This window comes from Tupaia chinensis, unplaced genomic scaffold, assembly GCF_000334495.1.
Source record: "Tupaia chinensis unplaced genomic scaffold, TupChi_1.0 Scaffold000521_1, whole genome shotgun sequence".
Lineage (NCBI taxonomy): Eukaryota > Metazoa > Chordata > Mammalia > Scandentia > Tupaiidae > Tupaia > Tupaia belangeri.
In genome coordinates, this window is record NW_006160034.1 from 841,666 (window position 1) to 856,327 (window position 14,662).

Here is a 14,662-nt window from a genome sequence, read left to right on the forward strand (position 1 = left end):
CTCTCCTTAAGATTCATGTGACTCATTTAGGATTGCCTACCTGAGCAATCCAAGACAGCGTCCTCTTAAGATTCTGTGTGTTTGTGTCTATAAATAATTATTATTGTTATTATTTTTTTATTTATTTACTGTTTGAGAAGTTTTTGCTATAGAGCTTGTGTGCTAGCCAGAAAGACAGAGACAGAGAGACAGAAAGCGAGAAATCCCCCCCCCCCCCAGGGGGATGGCCACGCCGCTATCCCTTCTCTTCCATTCTCCTCTCGAGATCTTGGGCATGCACACGCACGTGCCCGGCGTCCGGCGTGGCACCCGGTGTGAGTTTAAGCCACTGGGTCCAGGACTCAAACCGTGGTCAACTACATGGGAGTTCAGTGACATAGCCATTACGCCAACTGCTGGTCCTTGTTATTATTTTATTACATAATCTTTTAGTAGATACACCACATGGGATTTTCTCAAACGACAAGCGAGGCACATTGTGATTCCTCTGAGGCCTCCAGATCCCCTGTGTTTTGGAGGACCCCGTTTCTTCTGAAGTCTGACTGCTGCCCGCGAGGTCACCAGCGGTGCCGGTAGTAAAGACGGCTTTGCTGAGTGGCTCTGTCGTGGGTCCTTGCTCTGACCTGGATCCCGCACTCGATCCTGTGTTTCTGCACCACCATGCCCGGGATCTGGTCCAGGGACGGTCAGCGTGCTCGTGTGGAACCAGACGGGGGTAGCCGGCTGCCGTCCTGTGGTCAGACCCACGGCGAGGTCCCCTCTGCAGCTGCGTCCTCCGGAGGAGAAGAACGTGCAGGCTTATGACAGACGCCACAGAAAGCTCCATTTGGGGTTGGAAGCAGATGTCTCAAGATAGTTGGCTCGGATAGCACCCATTTTATCGCTGCTACTGCTGTGGCATATCAAGACGCTCCGCAGGTGGTAAAGCAAAAGTTCTTTTGAAGAGAAACTGCTTTAAAATCTGCTTTTAGACAACCTTTTTTTTTTTCTAGAGGTTTTTGCCGTAAGGGGTTCATGCTTGCCTGAGAGAGAGGGAGAGAGACAGAGACAGTGGGAGGGAAAGTGACAAATTACCCCCTGGGGGGATGGCCACGCCACAGTCCCTTTTCCTCCATTCTCTCCTGGGTCTTTGGACACGCTTGCACTCGCACCTGGCATGAGTTTGAAGCCACTGGGTCCAGGGCTTGAACCACGGGCAGCCTTGTGGGTGTCAGCAGTGTAACCACTCCGCCCTCTGCTGGCCGGACAAACTGCTTTTCACCTGACAGATCCTTACTGTCTTAGCCCTTCAAGATTCTTAATGTAGTCACGGATGATGTCTGCAGGTTCTGGGGATTAGTATGTGACTGCATTTTGGAGGGGCCACTTTTTCTTCTTACCTTGGGTATGATAGATGAGATTTGCTTAAAACAATCCACCAGGAGCAAGGAGTTGAAATGGAAGATTATGATCGTCCCAGTCAAGATCGGCCATCCATTGTCAATTATTTGAGCAGGAGAAGGTTGTTCCTAGTGTTATTCCCTTTTCTGTACATGTCTGAAAAGTTCTTTAGTAAGAGGTAGAAGCAAATGAGCAAACAAAAAGGTAAAAACAGCAAGATTCTTTAGTAATCTGTTCCACTCAGAATCTGGAAAATATAATATAACCTTGATAGATATTCACGTCAGTTGTTTTCTGTCCATAAAAACGAGGTATCAAAATTCGGATATCCTGGTCAATCCTTCAGGTTTTCACCACCTTCTCAGATATAATTCCTTGTACTTTTTAAAAAAAGTAAACAGAGACCAGTAGGTGGCATGGTGGTTGAGGCGCTGGACTCCCACATGGCCGACTGTGGTTCATGTCCCAGACCTGGCAGCTTGCTTTCCCACTTTCCCTTTCTCTCTCTGTCTCTCTTTGGTCCAATTAAATAATAATAATAATAACAAATGAAATTAAATAAAGAAAGAAAAATAAAGAATGAATGGAAATTCCTTCGCTCGGAATTTAGAAATTAAATGATCCGAGGCTTACAGAAGATCCACTTTTCTTTTCTTTCTTTCTTTTCTTTTCTTTCTTTCTTTCTTTTTTTTTGTGTGTGTGTGTGTGTGTGTGTGTGAAATTTTTGCTATAGGACATGTATGCTAACTGGAGAGACAAAGAGAGACAGACAGACAAAGTGAGAAATCATCCCCCAGGAGGGATGGCCATGCCACAATCCCTTCTCCTCCATTCTCTGCCTGGGATTTTGGGCATGTATGCACATGTACCTGGTGTGTTTCAAGTCGGCAGGTCTGGGACTTGAACCTCGGCTATCCACATAGGAGTCCAGAGCCTTAACCACCTGCTGATCTCTCCATTTTTCTTCTTACTGAAATATTGGTGAGTGCAGGAAGTGGCATGGCTGTATTTGAAGACTCCTTGGTGATGTAACTTACCATGACGTCTCTGTCATGCATATGAGATCATGAATGGGTTAACATTTTTATTATGGGGGAGCATCTTTCAACTGCTATAATGTGATCATGAAATACCCAAGTAGACTTGCCTTGGCACACAGACTTATCTTGCCTGCTAGTAATTACTATTTGTCTGTGAATTACTCTTTCAGTAAGCTCTGTAGTGTTATAGGCTTGTAATTTTTAATTCTTTTTTTCAGGTTTTTGCCATAGGATGTGTGCATTCACTGGGGAGTGAGAGACAGAGAGAGAGAGAGAGAGTGTGTGAGAAATCACCCCAAGAGGGGATGACCATGCGGCAATACCCTCTCCTCCTTTCTCCACTCTGGACTTTGGGCACGCACACACACATGTCAAGCATGATTTTCAAGCTGCCATGTCTGGGAATTGAACCATAGTCGGCCATGTGAGAGGCCAGCAACTTAACCACCATGCCACCTGTTGGCCTCGCAATTTTTAATTCTTAAATCCAATCTATTGTATTGTTTTTCCTTAAGAACCCACACTAGGGGGCCAGCAGTTTGCATAGTGGCTAAGGCATTGGACTCTCACCGTGGCTCAGCAACTTGAAACCTAAACCAGGTTCATGTGCACAGGAGCCCAAAATCCTGAGAGGAGAACGGAGGAGAAGGGATTGTGGCGTGGGCATCCCGCTGGGCGGGGGTGGGGAGGTGGTGTTATCACTTTCTGTTTCTCTGGTGAACGCATGTGCCCTGTAGCAAAAATCTCTCTCAAAAAAAAAAAAAAGAAAAAGAAAAAAGAAAGAACCCAAATCAGAGTTTTTGTGATTTCTCCTCTTTCCCACTCTGCCGGGAAGATTCCAAGGCACGATTGCTCTATGACCACACGAAGCAGGGGACAGCATTTCTCAAAGGGCTAGTGTGGCAGATGGAAGTGTGAGATTTCTAAAATACCACTGTATGCTCAAGTCAGGTGTTCGCGTCTGTGTCAGAAAGGAGGGTGGCTGTTGGGATACTGTATAGACTGTTCAAGTTACTTCACATTCCCTCCCCTCCCCTCCCCTTCCCTCCCCTCCCCTCCACTCCCCTCCTTCCTCCTTCCAGAGGGCACCTGTGCTTGCCAGAAGGCTATGGAGGGAGAGGGAGAAAGGGCCCCACCCCTCCCGGGCTGTGGTCTTACTGCAGTCATCTCTCTGTCTGTCAGGATTTGGGCCACACAGGTACATATGCCAGGAAGGTTTTTATTCAGAGGTTTTCACTATAGGGCGTGTACTCGCCAGACAGAGAGAGACAGAGAGACAGAAAGCGAGAAATCCCCCCCAGGGAGGATGGCCACGCCGCAATCCCTTCTCCTCCATTCTCCTCTCCGGATCTTGGGCACGCACGCACACGCGCCCGGCGTGAGTTTAAAGCCACTGAGTTCGAGACTTGAACTGCGGTCGACTATGTGGGAGTTCAGCGACATAGCCATTAGGCCAACTGCTGGTCCCCTGTGAATGTTTTTCAAGCCTCTGGGGCTAGCATTCGAACCCTGGTCAAGCACGTGGATTTGACTCCCTTAACCACTAGACGACAGGACCAGCCCCATATGCACTGCAGCTCCTCCGTGATTCTTTTTTTTTTTTTTCTTTTTTTAAGAAACAAAAGCAGAAATTAACATGCAGAATCTATTTAAATAACGCTTACACGGCAGCTCGGATCCCTAAAAATAGCGTGTTAAAAAATATACTTGGCCTTTAGAAATCAGTGTATCGACTCCCTCTGGTGTTAAATTGTTTTATCAGTGATCTTTATGTTGAATTTCTTTTCTTTCTGATAACAAAAGCTGCATTTTCTAGGAGCGATATAAACTCTAGTTTCATAGTCTTAAAATCAGACTGTCTTTTTTAAGCTCATGGCATTAAACTTTAGAAGGTACCTGTGTGGTTGCTACATGAGACTAGTCAGACCCGGCTCCCTCTTTTACACTTTTGTTCTGCGTAGGTCAGACACAAACACATGTGGCCAGTTCAGTGGAAAATTAGCTCGTGGTACATGGTCACACATCGTCTGCAGGGCTAGCTCCATTCTGAGCTTCTCGTTACACAGCTGTGACGTTGTAACCCAGAACAACACTGTAACCTAGACGCACAGGAAGACTGCGTTTCCCAGGAAGTGCGAACGAGGCGTTTCATACCATAATCATATAGGTATCAAAATGACTTCCACCTGGGCACAGGAATACATCGAAATCCTCGTGAACCTCTTGGGCATTCTAGTGGCTTAGTAAATGGTTTATTCTGAAACCTGGTGGTGATTATTAAATTTCTCAGCCGTCCCATCCTTCCAGAGTTGTAAAGTCACCCAATTTGTGTTCCCCGTAATAAAGGAGAGATGGTATGCGGGAATGACCAGGATGGTGGTTTCCGTGTCACTTGGCACAGCAGCGCCGTAATGTGTCTTGCATTTGTTAGTATATGCTTTCGTGCAAGGAAGAAATATTTATCTGGCGATGTTTCTGAAGATATGCTTTGTTTTATTGCCTGGGTATAGCATAGTTTTTCAGGAACACACACACACACACATATATATATATTTTTTTTTTTTTGAAGAGGTTTTTGCTATAGGGCACGTGCGCTTGCCAGACAGACAGAGAGAGACAGAGAGACAGAAAGTGAGAAATCACCCCCCAGGGGGGATGGCCACACTGCAATCCCTTCTCTTCCATTCTCCTCTCAGGATCTTGGGCACGCACGCACACACAAGCCTGGCGTGAGTTTTAAACCACCGGGTCCGGGATGTTAACTGCGGTTGACTACATGGGAGTCCAGTGACATAGCCATTATGGCAACTGCTGGTCCTAGGAACACATTTTTTCATAAAATACTTTTTCAGCTTTGTTTTACTTTTTGCTGTTTTTTTCCTTCCTCATCTAAAATCTGCTACAGAAATAACATAAATAGGGTGCAGAAAGCTGATCGATAAACCTACCATTTGTGTTTTTCAGTTTACAAATAGAGTAGTTCTCCACTATATGTTTTCATATTCCGTGGTTTTTTTTTGGGGGGGGGAGAGGCTTTGCCCTAGGGCATGTGTACTTGTGGGGTTGGGAGACAGAGACAGTAAGAGATAAAGTGAGAAATCACCCTCCCCAAGGAAGATGGCCACGCCACAATCCCTTCTCCTCCATTCTCCTCCTGGAATTTTGGGTACCCACGCAAGCTACCGAGTCCAGTACTTGAATCGCGGTCAGCCATGTGGGAGTCCAGCAACATAACTGCTACTGTATGGTGGTCCCATATTCCATGGCTTTAGTTACCTGTGTCAACCATAGTCTGAAAATATTAGGTCATCAAGAAAATCATGACATATTTTTCTGTGTTTTTCTATGCAAAAAATGCATGACGACTTTGCTTACTATAAGTACAGTAAGATACATTGAGAGAGAAAGAGACAGTGAGAGAGTGAGAGAGACAGTGAGCGAGAGAGAGAGACATTGTTTTTATGACAGTCTATTGTTATATTGTTCTGTTTCAGCATTAGTGGTTGTCAATCTCTCACTGTGCCCCATTTAGCAATTACACTTCGGGCTGCGGGAGAAGATAGCGGTCTCCACGGAGTTCAAGTTCCTCCTAGTTTGCTCTCATTGTGAGAAGTTGAAGAAGTACGAAAAGGAGTAGGGGAACGTCCTGTTAGCCGGGGCCTTGAAGATGATGAAGATGTGACACTCACAAGGGGACAGGCATGATTGTTGGCCACCAAGGGCCAGTGATGGAAACAGGATATATAGCCTGAAAGTAGAACGCGGACCTCAATACCCAGAAGCTCCTCCAGCAGCTAGGCTTGTAACACAGATGAATACGAACGGAAATTATGCCAGCGGGCTGGTGGAGGCAGGAGCAGACCCGTGCTAGCAAAATGGCAAAACTCTTCACAGTACTAAAGTCCCCCTACAAGAGCTACGACGTCTAATGATGTCCAAAGAAAATACGAAGCTTGTACAGCCACCAGAAGGACAAACATACAGCAATTAATTTTAGAGGCTCTCAAATTTGTCTTAAATCAACAACCTTCTACTCATATACATGCCTTGATTAAATATCACAATGCAAATACCCACACATTAAGTAAAAGAATTCCAGCTAATAAACACGACTGGCCATTGGTTAGAATATATTTAATATGCGTACACCCATTAGGTTTTCAGGTAACAAAAGGGACAATGCAGCACAGTTTTTTTTCCCCTCTCGTTAAGGTGCTGTCATTTATTTATTTAATTTTATTAATTAACTGATTTTTTTTGGAGAGATTTTTGCTATAGGGTGTGTGTGCTCGCCGGAAAAACAGAGACAGAGAGATAGAAAGTGAGAAATCACCCCCCCAGGGGGGATGGCCATGCCACAATCGCTTCTCCTTTCTCCTCTCGGGATCTTGGGCACGCACCCAACATGTGCCTGGTGTGAGTTTAAGCAACTGGGTCCGGGACTCGAACCGCGGTTGGCTACATGGGAGTTCAGAGACATAGCCATTACGCTAACTGCTGATCCCAAAGCACTGTCATTTAAATGGAAACCTGGAGTACTTGAAATAGAATTGGAGTTTTCAAAATGAAAGCATGACAAGAAGTGTCAGATGGCAGTGGTGTAAGCGTATGTGTTTCTGAAAAGTAAAAAAAAAATTTCAAGAAGGAAAAACAGAATTGGTATGTTTTATCCATCTCGCTTAGTGAAAGAGCCGCAGTAGAAATTGTTTAAGGCAGCAGGTACAATGAATATGGTCACAAATGGTGTTAATTTTTGAAGCGGTGTGGGTGCTGACTACTAGTAGTATCAGAAATATGTTCGAGATTGTTTTGATACCTGTATTTATCATAAAAAAAATTGTTGGGGGGTTGTATCGATGACTTTCTGTTAAGAGCCGTTTCTGTATGTTACATGTAACAGACACGCTAAGTCCTCGTTTACAGTTTTGCTGAACAAACCATGCACTTAAGTTGACGTGAAGTCAACAACACGGAAATGGTGTACGGATATGTGATTGTGAGATGAAAGTTAGTCTTAAAGTGTAAATAAAATGTGGAACACGTCCTCGGAAAAAAAAAAGAGAGAAAAGCAATTAAGCATTATACGACAAACACGGAATATATGGGGCTCAGTATTGTCTGCAGTTTCAGGACTCCCCTGGGGCTCTTGGAAAGTATCCTCCACGGATGAGGGAGGGTTACTGTAATTAAAGAACGCTCAGGCAAAACCAGAGAATGCACGTCCTTAGCCTCTGCCATCCTCCCGTTTCTCTCCGACATGACCATCCCCGGCCTCTCTTCTGTGGCATTGAATGGCCTCTCACCCGGGTTTCTGCCCTGGCCACCCCTCACTGGCTGCCCACCCCGCCCTTAGTAATATTTGAACAAGGTAGATTTCATCATGTCATTTTCCCTCTCCCAACCTCCTCCCCATTTTAAAACCCCTCTGGGACCTCTCCGCACTTTTAGGGTCCATGAAGATCGTTACTCTGGTAACGTTCCCTCCCCGCCTCCTGTTGCCGAAGGGCACCTGTGCTCGTCAGAGACACAGAGAGGGAGAGCACAGTCCCCCAGAGGGGTGTGACGATGCCACCGTCCCATCTTCATTTCTGCATCCTTTTGGGTTTTGGGCCACGCACCCACACCCAGTGGTTTTCAAGCTTCTGGAGCTGGGCTTTGAACTGAGGTTTGCCATGTGGGATCCAGCTCCCCTAACCTCTAGGCTGTGGGGCCAGCCCTCTGCACATGCTGCGCATGCTACTTGGGACATCGTTCCTCCCCCACGCTGCGGTCGCCACTCACCTCCACCCCAGCCCCCTTTGCCTGCTAACTCCTTCCTGTCTGCACCTCCGACTTCGTTTCCCTGAAGGCCTCTTCACACCGGCTGGGTCTCACTACCGTAGGCTTTTACACCACCATAGATTTTTTTTTTCCTATTGTATTTATTGGTTATAATTTACATGTGGGGCTTGCCTGTGGTGTGGTGGTTAAGGTGGCTAGATCCCACCTGGTTGATTGTACAGTTCAAGTCCTGGATCTGGTGGCTTGAGAAAGCCACCGAGTGTGTGTGCCCGTGTGCCCAAAATCTGGAAAGGAGGAAGAAATGAAGGAGAAGGGACAGTGGGGTGACCATACCCCATTGGGGGTGCTTTCTCCCTTTCCCTTTCTCTCTCTGTCTGGTGAGTGGATGCACCTTCTGGCAAAGTTTTTTAAAAGTTCAAATGCTGGGGACCAGCAGATAACATAATGGTTATATCACTGGACTCCCACGTGGTTGACTGCAGTTCGAATCCTGGACCCCATGGCTTAAAACTCACACTGGGCATGCCCAAAATTCCGAGAGGAGACTGGAGGAGAAGGAATTGCTGCATGGCCGTCCCCCCATAGGGGTGATTTTTCATTTTCTGTCTCTTTGTCTGGCGAGTGCATACGCCCTGTAGTGAAAATCTCTCTTAAAAATAAAAAAGAGAGAGAGAGAGAGAGAGAGAGAGACGAATGTATATGCTTCTATAAATTGTTTTCCCACCTGAATGTAAACTTCACGAGGGCCCGTAGTGGTCCCGTTCCTGCTCACGTGGCGCCTCCAGCCCTTAGCACAGTCCCTCAGGTTAGCTGCCCGGTAAGTTTGCAGAGTGCGAATGGACGTGGGTGTGGCCGCTATCAGGTGGTTACGTGGACGCACATTGCTGATACCAAAGGCAGTGCGAGCAGCCAGCTCACCTCTCAGCGTCACCGCGGGGAGGTGGCCTGCTGGTCCCCAGCCGCTGTGGGCAGACAGGGATTTTGGAGCTGTAAAAGTAGTTCACAAGCCACGTAAGAAAGCATTGATCGGGCCAGCCAGTGGTGCGGAGGTTAAGGCAGCTGAATCCCACATGGCTGACTGCACAGTTGAGTTCCCGGACCTGGTGGCTTAAAGATCACACCGGGTGCGTGAGTGTGCGTGCCCCAGATCCCACGAGAACAGAGGAGAAGGGATGGCGGCGTGGCCGTCCCCTCTGGGGCGTGCTTTCTCACTTTCCCTCTCAATCTCTCTCTCTCTCTCTCTGTCTCTCTTCAGAGAGCGTATCCTGCCTTCAGCAAAAAGTCATTCGCTCACTGCTAGGCTCAGAAGGCATATTTGCCTAAGTGGATGCCGTCAGCCCCAAGGCAGTACGAAGATGAAGCTTTCACTGACAAGCAGTAAACGAAACAAAAAGCAAACAGAAGCTGAACCTGTGTTGGCCAGGTGCAAACAGGAACGCTAGAATAAAAAGGCAGTGGGGCTTTGGGTGCTGGCCACAGAGCTGTGGCTGTGGTTCCTCCAGAACTCAGGCCTGCCGAGCTGCCTGCTCTTCTGAGCGATTCTACGTGGGCTGATTGGAACGTGTAGCCTCCAAGCCAGCACGTGGGAATGCGAGGCTCACCGCCCCCTTCAGGAGCTGCTCTACTCTTGTTTTTTTTTTTTTGGAGAGGTGTTTGCTATAGGGCGCATGCCCTCACTAGAAAGACAGAGAGACAGAGAGACAGAAAGCAAGAAATCACCCCCTAGGGGGGATGGCCACGCCGCAATCCCTTCTCCTCCATTCTCCTCTCGGGATCTTGAGTACACACGTACATGCGCTTGGTGTGAGTTTAAGCCACTGGGTCCGGGACTCGAACTGTGGTCAGCTACATGAGAGTCCAGCGACATAGCCATTACTCCAACCGCTGGCCCCCAGGAGCTGCTCTTAACAGCAAGTGTTCCCACGTGTTGAAAGCAAGAGCCATATAAGTGTTCCTTTCAACTCAGTTACTCCTGCGTGAAATCAGCGCTGGGTTAAGCTGTTGGAGGATGGGCTGTACACACGGGAACTCTTCCACAGTCAGAAGGTGAAGGGCAAGGGCGGTGATTGCACCACGGGGTCAAGTGCTGGTGGCTGAGTCAACAGAGGCGCTGAGTCAATAATCCTGCCCAGCGGAACTTGGCCCAGGAGCGGGTACTTCTGATCCCAGTTCTGCTCGTTCCCACTACCACGGAGTTTTCCTAACCGCGGAACTCAAAGCCGAGGGATTTAAAGCACGCTGTGATTGCTCACTCGGTCCCCTGTTACATTTCTTTCTGGTAAAAAACAAAACCAAAAAAAAAATCCAAACAAACAAAAAACAAACAAAACAACAACTTTGCAAAACTTCTTTTGCCCGTGGAAGATAAAAAATGCAAAGATGGAGAGAATTGACTTAAGAAAGTAAAACATGGGGACCAGCTGGTGTGTAGCAGTTAAGGCGCTGGACTCCCACATGGCTGACCGTGGTTCGAGTCCCAGACCTGGAGGTTTGAAACTCATGCAGGGCACTTGTACATGCCCAAAATCTCAAGAGGAGAATGGAAGAGAAGGGATTGTGGTGTGGCCATCCCCCCTGGGGGGTGGTTTCTTGCTCTCTCCGTCTCTCTCAGTGTCTCCGGTGAGCACATGTGCCCCATAGCAAAAATCTCTCTCCAAATAAAAGAGAAAGTAAAACGCATCCTTGTAAAACACCTCTTGGTCAGAAGCAAGACTGAGACAGCCTTACTGCAGGAACAGTGACTTTGTGAGAGAGCTCAGCAGAAAGGGCGCAGGGCACGTTCCATGAGGACACGCGGCTCCCAGACACGCACGCTCACGGCGCAGCGCCTGCCAGTGCTGGAAACCTTTTAGGGGCAAATCTTTTAGGACAGCTTCCCTCAGTCCTTTTGATCCTTTCAGCATGTCCAGCTGTGACAAATGTGGTTCCTTGAAACACAATTTGAGGGGCCAGCAGTCAGCATAATGGCTATGTCGCTGGACTCCCACATAGTCAACTGCGGTTCGAGTCCCAGACCCGGTGGCTTAAACTCACACCGGGTGCGTGTGCATGCGTGCCCAAGATCCCGAGAGGAGAACAGAGGAGAAGGGATTGCGGCATGGCCATCCTCCCTGGGGGGTGATTTCTCACTTTCTGTCTCTCTGTCTCTCTCTGTCTGGCGAATGCACGCGCCCTATAGCAAAAAATCTCTCCAAAAAAAAAAGTACAATTTGATATTTGTGTTTTAGAAGCACATTTAGGAAAAAAGAGAATCATCAAGAGGCAACAGAGAGAGAGAGAGAGAGAGAGAGAGAAGGAAAGTGAGAAATCGCCTCCCAGGGAAGGGCCACACTGCAGTCCCTTCTCCTCCATTCTCCTCTGGGTTTTGGGCACGCACACTTGCCCAATGCGGTTTTCAAGCTGCTGGGTCTGGGCCAGCCATGTGGGATCCAGCTGCCGTCACCCCCATGCCACTTGCTGACCTGCGAATGATCTTTCGAACTCGGCCTTTTTTTACAGTGGTTCTGAGGCAAGAAATGAAGGAGAAAAGTAGAGGCAGAACGTTGATGGGGCACAGAAGTGGGCTGTCGGGTGGTCATGGGTAGTGTCTTCAGCTGCACTGGCATGAGGTGTGTTCACGTCGGGTGAGTTCGCTTTACGAGCTAAGTGATGTAAAACAAATAAATAAATAAAGAGTCGTTCTAGGTGGAATATCTTCTTTGGTAGGCCACAGCGTTGTGGTACGTAAAGCTCGTGGGAAGAGACTTTTTCGATGTTCTCACAGAAGGCTCACTGCGCTCTTGCCTCTGGTGCATCTCAGTGAACCCTGTCTGGCCCAGTCATCATAGCCTGTCACTTGAGTTGGTGACATTCGTCTTTGTGAGCCCTGCACAATGACTTCCTGCCTCTAAAGGGAATCAGCCCCCAGAGGGATTTGAATACTACCAGATGCATTCTGACGGAGATGCACTTTCATCTTAAAGACCCACCCATTGTGAAGCTGGGGCATGTCACTGCCTCACTATGTAACAGGTGCAGTCCGCGGGCCATCACTTACCTGCCCTGTCCCTGTGTGGGGCGTGACGAGGAAGAGCATCACTCTTCCATGTGAGAGGGTGCCCTCCCGGGACACTGCCATGCTGCAGCTGCGGGACCTCCGGGCGAGGTGGCAGGCATGTGCTGACGTCACCGGCTGGTCTCTGGAACGCTGCAGGGGCCTGAGAAGTTAATGGAGACTCAACACCTGGTGCACATTATCCCTGCTGTTTTAAATAGGGACCTGCTCAAGTGCAGGTGACATATTAAAATACTCTGACATGAGTCAAACGATTTAAAACTGGGAAGAAGGGGTGCTGACGGGCGCGGGGCCGGCACTGAGCCAGGGAGGACACGGGCCTCTGCACCACAGGCCCGCTCTCTGAAGTGGGGAGAGGTTAGCTAGTTGCCCCAATTTACATGGGTCCTCAGAACAGCTGGGGTTGGAACCATGCCCTCCCGCAGCGCCTCTGGTGACCTGGGCTACTCTGCAGGGCTGCCTCTCCATGGGGAAGGAACTGGTACAGGTTCCTCTACACGGAAAAGATGAGCCAAGATCAGGCTTCACAGATACGGCCGTAACTCAGCTCAGCTCTTATTGAGTCTTGTTAAAAATAATTATTTCTTGGGACCAGCAGTTAGTGTAACGGCTATGTCGCTGGACTCCCACGTAGTTGACCGCGGTTTACGTCCCGGACCTGGTGGCTTAAAACTCACGCCGGGCGTGTGTGCGTGCGTGCCCAAGATCCTGAGAGGAGAATGGAGGAGAAGGGATTGTGGCATGACCATCTCCCTGGGGGGTGATTTCTCACTCTCTGTCTCTCTGTCTCTCTGTCTCTCTCTGTCTTTCTGGTGAGTGCCCTATAGCAAAAACCTCTCCAAAAATTATTTTTTAAATTTATGATTATTATTATTATTTAATTTGCCATAGGGCACATGCAGTCACCAGAGAGAGAGAGAGAGAGAGAAATTGAGAAAGTAAGCTGCCAGGTCCAGAACTCAAACCATACTTGGCCATATGGGAGTCCAGAGACTTAACCACCATTCCACCTGCTGGCCCCTTTATTTGGTAATTTTAAAAAGTTAGTTCGTTCTAGGGCGTGTGCACTTGCTAGAGAGAGACAGAAAGGGGGCAAGAGGTGAGAAGGCACCCCCCAGGAGGAAGGGGGCCACGGTGTGCAATCCCTTCCCCCCATTCTCCCTGGGAATTGTGGCATGCATGCACACGCACCCAGAATGATTTTCTGGCTACTGGGACTGGGACTCGAACCTATGGAGTGAGCCATGGAGGATCCAGCCACCTTAACCAACACCACTGGCTGGCCCTGAGCCCTTGTTGACCCAGCAATCCAGCCTAGCCAGCGTAAAGCACTGTGTTGGTGCTGGAGAGGGCATCCAGACCCCCCTTGCCCATCAGAGCTCATAATATAAATGTAAAAGCCACTTTTTTTTTTAAGAGAGAAGGATTTTAATTTTAATTTTTTGCTATAGGGTGCGGGCACTCACCAGAGACACAGAAAGTGAGAAATCACCCCCTGGGGAGATGGCCACACCACAATCTTGTCTCCATTCTCCTCTGGGAATTTTTGGGCACCCACACATACGCACCCGGCATGAGTTTCAAGGTGGCAGGTCTGGGACTCGAACTGCAGTCGATTATATGGGAGTCCAGGAATGTAACCATTACGCCACGTGCGGGCCCCTAAGGTACCTTCTGTACTGGACAAGATGCCCTCGTGCAGCAGACATGTATTCTCCACCTCTCGCGGGCCAGCAGCAAGTTAGCCTGCCAGCTGTCCGTCCACTCGCTAGTCCACCCTGGCCGTCTGCTGAGCACCCGTGCTGGTCTGGCTGCTGGGCGTGTGCCTGGGAACGAAGCAGCGAGGTTTGCTTCTCCCTGGGCGGACCTCCCGGTGGGACAGGGTGGGCAGGCAGGGAGAGACGGGGCTGCAGAGGGCTGAGTGGGGCGGAGTGCAGCGTGAATGACCAGGTGGCCGTCTCCGATCGCAGAGAGCAGCGAAGCGCGGGCCGTGCCCTAAGTGGGGCAGCGTGTATGCGGCCACCTGCAGAGGTTCCGTGTGCGTGGTGCTCGGTCCGTGAGCCACGTGCCGGGCAGAGCGACCGTGGGGACCTTGCACATGCTCAGCGGAAACCGCGGGGTGGCTGTGAGCCGTGAGTTTCGGATAGCGATTGTGGAGCGGTCTGAAGTCCAGGCTGATAAGCTGTGAGGTTATCTCTCTGGAATTAGACCCCGCATCCACTGCGGGGAGAAGGAGAGAGGAGAAAGTTACTTCTTGTTGAGAGAACCAGGGAAGGCTTCCTGGGTGAGGTAACATTTAAACTTGGTCTTTTTTTTTTTTTTGACCGTAAGGCACGTGTTTGAAACAGAGAGAGGGAAAGTGAGGGATCACTCCCCATGGGGATGACTATGCTGTAGTCCCTTCTCC

At 48.9% G+C, this 14,662-nt stretch overlaps 1 long non-coding RNA gene across 1 annotated transcript; it reads right to left on the reverse strand.

Annotated features, from left to right (window-relative positions):
- Window positions 1-1,313: 1,313 nt before the first annotated feature.
- LOC114009334 (uncharacterized) lies at window positions 1,314-14,293 on the reverse strand. Its single transcript, XR_003550769.1, has 3 exons — window positions 13,927-14,293; window positions 12,238-12,397; window positions 1,314-1,546 (listed from the first exon to the last, which is right to left on the reverse strand). It is a non-coding gene; the product is annotated as an uncharacterized LOC114009334 (long non-coding RNA).
- Window positions 14,294-14,662: the final 369 nt, after the last annotated feature.